The sequence below is a fragment of the Apodemus sylvaticus genome, chromosome 2 (genome assembly GCF_947179515.1).
Source record: "Apodemus sylvaticus chromosome 2, mApoSyl1.1, whole genome shotgun sequence".
NCBI lineage: Eukaryota > Metazoa > Chordata > Mammalia > Rodentia > Muridae > Apodemus > Apodemus sylvaticus.
Window position 1 is genome coordinate 117,908,741 of NC_067473.1, and position 9,589 is coordinate 117,918,329.

Sequence of the window (9,589 nt, forward strand, 5' to 3'; positions counted from 1 at the left end):
TTATTTCAGCAACATTTCCTGAAGATCAAACAAACAAAAACCTATTTTATGCCCTAAGTTGTCTTGGCACTTTTTCAAAAATGAATTGCCTACATGGACCTGTGTGGATTTCATTCTAGACCTCCTGCCTTCCCTGATATTCTGCCTAACTTACACCAATCTCAACATTTGTTCATTAGTGTGGTCATGTGTTTTAACTCTTTCTCCTCTTTAATTGCCCTAAATGTAGAGCCACAGACATTTGTATGAGTCTTAGAAAGATCCTGTAGGGGCTGGAGAGATAGAGCAGTGTACTGCTCTAGCAGAGGACCTGAGTTCAGTTCCCAGCACCCATATCAGGCAGCACACAACTGCCTCTAACTCCAGTTCCAGGGAATCCCACGGCTCCTCTGGGCTTCAAAGGCACCTACACTCCTGTACACGGATCCACACGGAGACTCTCATAAGTCAAAATCACAGTAAAAATAAATCTTGAAGCTGAACATGAAATTTTCAATTAGCAATAATCACACCTCAGATAAACTTCATTGGCTACGATACTGCCACTGCTCAAAGCTGAAATTTTCTACAGAAAAGAGTTACTAAGATTTTTAAATGGCACTTAAGTGAATTCACAAAACGTGGGAAGAGTAACTCTTAACAAAACCGAGTCTTCTAATCTACAAACATTGACTTGTTGCTCAGATGTACCTATTTAAATTATTCTTAATTAGACTTCTTTTCCCTTTTAATGATTATAGAATTTTGTAGCTATAAGCATAGACAGGTACACAACTTTTCTTCCTAAATGTTTGATGAAGTTCAATGCTGTGTAGACAGTAGTACTTTAATATTTATATTTATTTTCTAATTGCTTGCTGCTGCTATGCTCTTAACTAACTGACTTTATGTTCTGGTTGACTAACAATCTGCAGACTCACTAAGTTAAATTTGTAACTCTAACAGGTTGCTTTATAGGTTGCTTGCGACTCCTACAGACAAAGCTCACTCCATCATATAAATGATAGCCCCCCTTGCGCCCCCAATTGATGCATTTTATAAGAATTGTCCTGGTTCAGTGAAGCTTGTGGTGCAGTGTTGAGTAGAACAAGTCAGAGCAGGTGACAACCAGGTCATGATCCTGGTCTATGGGCAAAGGTTGTTGTTCATGTAGAAGCCTTTCTGCAGGTTGTGGCTGCTTCCTTCTGTCAGCAATTTCTTGAACCTGAAAAATCAATAACTGATGTTTTATTTAGCTGATCATACATAGGGTTTTATCATTTATTCTGTTAATGCGTTGAGCTGAGTTGGTTGATTTGTAAGTGCTATGTCAATCTTGCAAGCCTGAGATAAATTTCAGGATGTAATTTTGTTAAATCTTTCATCTAGATTAAAAAAGGGCAGTAGCCAATCATTTCCTCTGATTGCACAACCTCCACCAGACTGCTGCCTTGCCACATATTTTGGATTAGAGTTTGGTGATTGCCATGGGTGCTCTTGTTTTGGGTTTGGTGGGAAAGTATTTAAAGAGGACAGAAATTCTTAACTTTCAAATGATAAGAAGTTATTAAGATTTTTTTCCATTCTCTTTTGGGTGACTTTTGCTAAGTTTTAACTATGCAGAAATTTGTCACTTGTCTAAATTCCAAACTTAGACTAAAATCTGCACCCTTTATGGTTCTTTTTTAATATGTAGAATCTATGTAGGGTTTCTCACCCTGGAGCTGCATGAGTGTGGGGTTTTTCCTACTTTTAGTGATTTGTCTTGCAAAGAAAATTTTAGTATTTTTTTTAGTCTTTTAAAAAAGCAGTCTTTTGATTTTTTCTCATTTTTATCTACGTTTATTTCTTTTCCTTCCATTCTCATCATTGCTTTTCCTTCTATGTTATTTGGATTTAATTTTCTCTTCGGTTTTTGGCATCTTGGCAGAATCTGATATCAGATTTAAACCCTTTCAAAGTAGTCAATTACAACTACAAATTACCTCTAAGAAATGCTCCTGTTATGTCCCACAACATACTGATGTCTTCTTTCATTATCATCTAATCCAAAATATTTTTAAATTTCCCTTGTAAATTTTTACTGGCTCATTTTATTTTTTCTTTTTTATAATTATTTTTATATTTGATTTTTGATGACTTCATACATGTATGCCTTATACTGTAAACATAATCACCCTGTCACACCCCTTCATCTCCTCTCCTGCTCCTAAAGACCCCTTTCTCCTTCTAACCATTCCTTCTCTTGCTTTCCAGCCCTGTGATGGTGGCACTACTGTTGTGTATTCACTATTACATGACATTGTCGCATCCAGGGCACAGCGTTTCCTGTGACTCCTCCCCATCCTCAGACCCTTACAATCTCTCTGACCCTTTTCCCATGGGGTTCTCACTTGGTCAATTTTTTAGTGTCTTGCTCAATCTCCAAACTTCGGAGAATTATTTTAATATTATTATTAATTTTTAATCTCATCACATTTTCAGAGAACATATTCTAGCTTTTTAAAATGTATTAAAACTTGCTTTATGGGCCAGGAAGTAGTCCACTTGGGCAAGTCTATTGAATGTGTATTTTGCATTTAGGCTTTTAGAGTATATGGCCATAAACTTGTCTATAATAGTATCTTCCTACTGTTAAAATATTTATTATCTAGGTCTGTCTTTTATCCTTGCCTCCTATAGTCCATTCTTCACAAGGGAACACTTGTAAAGGTAACTCTTGTACTCAAAAAAACATCCAAGAAGAAAGGAAGAGTGGCCCCTTGTTCTGGAAAGACTCAGTGAAGCAGTATTCAGCAAAACCAGAACGGGGAAGTGGGAAGGGGTGGGTGGGAGGACAGGGGGAGAGAAGGGGGCTTATGGGACTTTCGGGGAGTGGGGGGGGCTAGAAAAGGGGAAATCATTTGAAATGTAAATAAAAAATATATCGAATAAAAAAAATAGAAAAAAAAAAAAAAAAAAGAACCTGGTGACCTTCCTAGACCAAAAACCTGCAAAAGTCTGAGGGCCCCTCTGCAATTGCCACTCCCAGGAGTTCTGCAATTTTAGACTGGTCTGCATTCATCCTACAGTAATTTGTCAATATTACTAGTAAAGTAATTGGTTCTGCCTAGATGCTTCCAGTAGTAAAAAAAAAAAAAAAAAAAAAAAAAAAAAACACCCCAGGCACTTCTTACATCCTGAGAATAACATTTGAAATCTTTCAGTGGCCGTCGAGACTCTGGACGTTTGCTCTCCACCCCGTCGCCTGTGGTCTCTGTTGTTCCTTTCTATTTAGTCTCCACTCCTTTCCCAGCTTTCTACTTCTCGGTTCACTGATTTTTTTTCTCTGTTTCTTCAACATGGAATTTTTCTTAGCCCAGATATCAGCACTTTCAAATTAAGATGTCCAGTCACATGTCACCCCTTCAAAGAAAACTTTGTCAATAATTTCAGAAGCCATCATTCCATGTTGTTCGCCCCCTGTTTTTTTCATGTTCTATAGGATAGACGTGTATATACATGTTTGTGTGTACGCACACACACACATATACTCATTCTTTTATTCATGTGTACTTGGAAAGAAAAGTTTCCTAGCTCAACCAGAATATAAACTCTGTGCAGTCAAAGCATTGTGTGACTGTTCATCCCGAGATCTCCGGTGCTCAGAGCTCTGTCTGCCAGAGTAAACATGGAGTGAATATGTCTGATGTCTTCGAACCAGTGATATCCTGTATGAAAAGGGATATTTTTTTCTAAAAATCTTATAATTGTTTGTGCAGCCTTGAGCAAATATCTAGGTCCAAACCACATTTTTCTAAGAAAATAGGGCCTTTAGATTAAGTAATTATTAATATCTCTTTCTGGTTGTGTATTAAATATGTGGGCCTGAAAAGTTTCATAGATGTGCGTGGGAATCCCAGAAGGCCTGATGTGTAAGGAACGGATGCAGGGCTGAGTGGATCTGTGTTGTTTGACATGGGCACAGAGTCAAGTACCAAGCCTGGGGAGCCACAAGGAATTAGTAAAGCCTTTCCTTCACATCAGGCTCAGAGGGATGCCAAAGCCTTTGCTTGTGGGCAAACCCAGCAGCCAGCGGCGGCAGCTTCCTTCTCCTGGATGCTTACATCCTGACACTGCTGACCTACTGAGACCACCTATGGAGACTACCTAAGCCTCCCCACTGCACTGCACATGATTAAAGCACCAAAATCCTGGGTTGTGTGTGCAGCTCCACCAGAGCACACGGGGCCTGCCTGACTCCAGCAGTCTGGACTTGTGTTGGTCATTAATTCTCTCCCCTGTCACCTCTAGCCTGCTCAAGTTCCAGCCACATGGTTAGCTTTTTGACTGAAGTGTTCACTAAGAACATCTACGCCCAATGAGGAAGGGTGTGCCTCAACAACAGTTGCTGAGATGGAGTTCAGACCCACGGAGAACTGATTCCTTGAAGTTGCCAATTCATCTGCAGTAAGTAGCCTTTGCTTTTCTTGAGGGTGAATATTCACCATGTTACTCAAGTGACATGATTTTTTCCCTCTATTTATGGAAAGTAATTTATTAAAATAAGGTGCATCTGTCAGGGGTTAGCTGCTATACAACGTTTAGTCATTCCACAGGTACAGCCAGCTGCTTTCCAGGTGAGGACTTAAGGGAAAATGAAGAGCCACAATCTCATGAGTTTCTGAGGCTCTAGGGCCCTTCTGTAGGAGTGAGGTCATGAAGAAAATATGTCGAATGTTATTACGCCAGGGCTCCCATGCTAGGTTTTTGAGAAGAAAATTGGCCATAAATCAGAGAAACCTATCTCTTCTCTATATTGTTTTCAACCAACTGTGTGGCTACCTTGAACCCCAGGCCTTCAGTATGCAACAAAGAACTGTGCCCCCAGTTAGACATGACATGTTGAAGCATGTGTCTCTGACCCTTTCTAAACCCACAAGAATAACTCTTCTGGAACATTTTTTTAAACAAAAGAATCAAGAAGGGAAAATTGGCAATAAAGTTTGGAAATTGGAAACCAAATGGGCTTTACTGTCCAAGAAAGCTAAATCTCAACAGTCGGTGTAGACAGATGAGAAGCTGTGCTTGCACCATGGGATCCCCATAGCGCCAAGCATCTGTTAAGCCTGGATCTTTGGAAGTAGAGATGAGACTGAAAACTGGAAGACAGATAGCGCCTGAGGTAAAAAAAGAATTATTGATTCCAGATTCCCCGTCTCCAATGAGCTGGATGCCTGTTCTGACCTTCTTGTGAGAAAACTAGAAGGTTGGGGTGTTTTGTTTTGTTTTGTTTTGTTGGTTTTTTGTTTTGTTTTTGAAATGATTAAGCCAAAGGATTCTCCATCTGGGCCACAAAGATCTAATGGGGGAAATATCACTATAAAACTGGGGGAAATATCACTATAAAACAGGGGGTCACATGAAAGCTCTTGAGCTAAAGACTGAGAAAGCAGAGGGGGAGTAGAATGCCTTCTCTGTGCAATTGACCAGCACAGGTGGGAGCACTGAAAGAGGACGTGAACCTCAGAATGCAGTTCAGCAGGGGACCCTAGAGCCACACCCACAGCATGGCTGCCTCCAAGATAACTCTGAGATATCCTTTCTTATGCATGAGCAAAGATGAAGAAGTCCCAGCATTTCACAAAAGCATGAACTGCCACAGACAGACCAAAGAAAACAGGGAAGATAAGTGAAATCACATTCACTGTGCACACCTGGGGCCAGACACTGTGCTAAGGACTGCACAAGAGTTGATGGAACCAGTCCTCACTTCAGTCCCTCATTGAAGGAAGTTAGGACAGGAACTCAAATAGGATGGGAAGCTGGAGGCAGAAGCTGATGCAGAGGCCATGGAAGAGTGATGCTTGCTCAGCCTGCTTTCTTACAGAACCCAGGACCACCAGCCCAGTAGTGGCACCACCTCCAATGTGCTGTGCCCTCCCCACTGACCACTAAGTAAGAAAATACTCTATAGGTTTATCTACAGCCCAATCTTATGGAGGCACTTTCCAGATTAGGATTCCCTCTCCTCAGATGACTATAGCTTGTGTCAAGTTGATGTAAAATTATTCAGCATATAGTCTAAATTATAGTGGCCAATAAATTAAATAAAGCATACTAGTTATCCATAAAGACCACTAAGAGAACTTCAAAAAGTAATTCCCTCTTAGGCTATATCTACAGAACAGGAAAAAATTTATAAGATGAAATACTTAAGAGAAACACCAGTCTCAGCAACCAAAGCTCTGGGAATACCTGGGGAAAGCTCAAAGGAACGAAGGTTTTCCAGAAAGGGAGTCTGAACTTCACAGTTCACCCCCAGGTTGGTACCTGGCTTGATACACTTGGCCCCGTCTCCCACGCCAACTCACTGTTCTAAGATCAGTGAACTGGACACACAAGGCCAAACACTAACTCAGGACTGCAGCAGTCTTCAACTTCTGAAGGAGAAACCATTCTCTTTCCTGAGGCCTGTGAGGCCCTGGGTGGTCAGGTGTGTGCCCTCTCAACACATCTCTTCCTAGTTCCAGCCCCAGAGCTTCCTGTTGTGCCTCACCTCAGCCCCTCAGTCCTCTGTGCCTTTGCTCTTACAAACTCCAAACACTGGAAAAAAACTGCCAGTCTTTGCAGAGCTGGCTTCTCTGTCTTCATCTCTAAGAAACCCCCACTGTCCCTGAATCCAAGCCACCCCCAATTCCTTTCTGCCTCATTCCTCCAATGGCCACACACAGGCCCTTCACCCCACCCCTTCATAACATGCACATGTTAGAGATTTCTGTCTGTGTGTGCTCTTCTTTGGGTTATTTGATTGATGTACAATTCATGGAGCTAAAGGAAGAAAATGGACTTGCCTTGTTTATTGCTGAATTCTGAGTATACCCTAATATACAGCAAACACTAAACAGATGACTGACTAATGCTAGGAGGTAACAATAAAGACCATTTTCATAGAAATTCTAAATGTTTTAATCTGAAAAATAATAAAGTAGCAGTTTGTGCGAAGCGAAGGAAATCGGTTTCATGTTGCTTGTCCGCTCCCCCCCCCCCCCCCAGCCCTGGAGTGACTGAGAAGGGCTGATCTGGGCGGAGTGATGTGCTCTGAGCTCCACAACTCCACCCACCCACAGTTCCTTGGGCACTAGAGGGAGTAACACTGCACTGAGCTGTCTTGAGTGTGTAAACAAATCCAAGGCTAGAACACAACACTCCCACCAGGACAACACAGAGGGAGGGGCCTGCTCACCCACAGGAGCCCTATCCAGGCCAGCAAAGTGATTCCTAACCAAGGGCTTAGGGAACATTACAAAGGAAGCAAGGTCCCCAGCGGACCTCTCTCTCCAAGTCCTGAGGACCACAGTTTGGAGCAGGGATGTTTTGAAACCATGAAAGAGGGTTTTCTGAGAAAAGCAATTTGACTGTGGCTCTTAAGGAGTATCTCTGCTACAGTGAGGGGTAAGGGAGAACAAGGAGAGATCCTGTGGTAATCTAAACAACTCAAGAAGGATCACCTTACCCCCCACAAATGCCTTGCCCCAGGGAGAGGCCTGTGTCCTCAGCACAACAGAACAAGACTGTCCTGGGGAGTACCAGCTGTTAGCCCAAAGCAGAGAGAAGCAGCAAAGCTATCTGCCAAGTCTGGAAGCAGAACTGAGGCTGTGCAAACTCCTCTCAGCAACCAGCCTGAGGGAGTTCTGTCCTCAGCACTGGAGGGCAGACATCCAGAGCCACCACACTGCAGGACAACAGAGTGGGCCACTCCTTCTGAAGGCTGTGCAGGGAGAGCAGTTGGCCTGGTGTCTTGAGCAATTGCTTTGTGTGTGATGCCTGTCCCAGTATCAAAACACATTCCTCCAACCTCTGATTCCAGAGTCACTTCACAACCACCTAAAATCACACATAACTCACCTTCCATTTGCAAGGGGGCTTCTGATGCTGTTCTGACGCTGTTGGGTAAACATCCTTATCTAGACTCCATGAAGGCTAATGCAATTGTACTGGTCACATGAGGTAGCACTCCCAGGTTCCTGGAATTTATATCCCAGGGCCAAGGTAAAGAGTAATGTGGTGTGTGTGTGTGTGTGTGTGTGTGTGTGTGTGTGTGTGTGTGACCTGATCCTTGAGGAAGCAAATTCAAGATGGCTATAGAGGAAGAGCCTCCTGTGGAGGATCACAGCCCACAGGCTGCTTGTCAGAAGGAACAGGTAGAGGCCAAGCACTCATGTACAAATCCTGGACCTTTCTCAGACGCCTCAGTATCTCATGGAAGCTGGATAGGGCGTCCTGTCACATGATGGACCTGTGAGAGTTATGGACCTGTGATAGCTATGCCTGCTCATTATTGAGGCTGATATAGGACGACAGTGGTGTGCCTCCACGGTTTTGTGATGTTAGACATGTTATCATGTGTACAATGATTGATTCCTGAAGCCATTTATCTGAATATATGTTCTTCTTATACCCTCTTTTAACCTAGAGTGAAGTTTGTTCTGCAAACTTCCAGTTTGAAGGTCTTTAAATATTTTTTTCTCTTGATGATTACAAAAGTACAGAGTGTCCCTGAAAGGCAAATCGTTGTTCCTATTCACGGGTTCTAAAAGTTTTTGTGTATGACCACATGAGATGGCCTTTATTGTTTCTTATTTCTTCTCTGCTATTCATAAACAAAATGTACTTCTTAGGTCTCTTTATATTTATTGATGTTCAAGCTGTTCTTGTTAGAAGTCCATGGGAGACTTTTCTTGGCCACTTCCTAAATTAAAAAGCCAGAGGACCCCCCCCACACACACACACACACAATTCTGACACTGGAAACTGTTCTGATCCTAGGGTTCTGCAAGCCTATGTTCAGTACAGCATCTATGTGGGTTAGTGGTATAAAGCATCTCAGAGAGCAGGTGTGAGACAGTATCTAGAATCCGAACCCCAGAGCTCTCACTCAGTGGCCAGCTTGTGTCTTTTCTGATATTTGGTGTGTGGAGTCTTACAATAGCATTACATCCATCCCCCCTTCTTTATACATTATAGATGGAGAAAAACTCCAGGAAAAACAGTGCTTTTGCTGAATCCATAACAGGACAGCATCCACAATCTCAACCACTTTTCTGAGTGTTAGTAGACACTGGATGAAGGAGAAGAAACAGAAGACCAGGCAGGGGCACTCCAGTCCCACAACACTCATCCTTTCCAAACACTGCCTTTTTATATACAAAAGGGAAGCCATCTTAGGTGCTTGCAGAGACTGCTGTTTACAGATGTCACACCCTGGAGCCACACACGCCTGGTTTTCAGCTGTTAGCCGATGCCCTCTCTCGACCAGCAGCCTTCTGGAGCGCCTTCCCACTGCTCAATGGTACCATGCTTGCGGAGTATGCATATGGTATGCGAAGACACTTGCATAACCAGAGCCAGTATAGCAGCGTAGTGTTAGGATCCAAGTCAAATGAAAAATGGGCATTTAGGAAATTTTAAAGAAAGAGAACCTCGCTGAGCATAATGGTATGCAGTTGTCAGGAAGATCTTAGTTTAAAGCCAGCCTAGGCTACAGGCATTGAAGGCTAAATTGAGCTCTGCAGCAAGATCTGTCTCAAAACATCAAAACTAAAAATGAACAAACAAAAGTAAAATGAAA

General features: G+C 42.5%; 1 pseudogene; it reads right to left on the bottom strand.

The window, feature by feature from the left end:
- Positions 1-425: 425 nt before the first annotated feature.
- On the bottom strand, positions 426-557 carry LOC127679634 (uncharacterized; annotated as a pseudogene).
- Between the last annotated feature and the right edge of the window lie 9,032 nt (positions 558-9,589).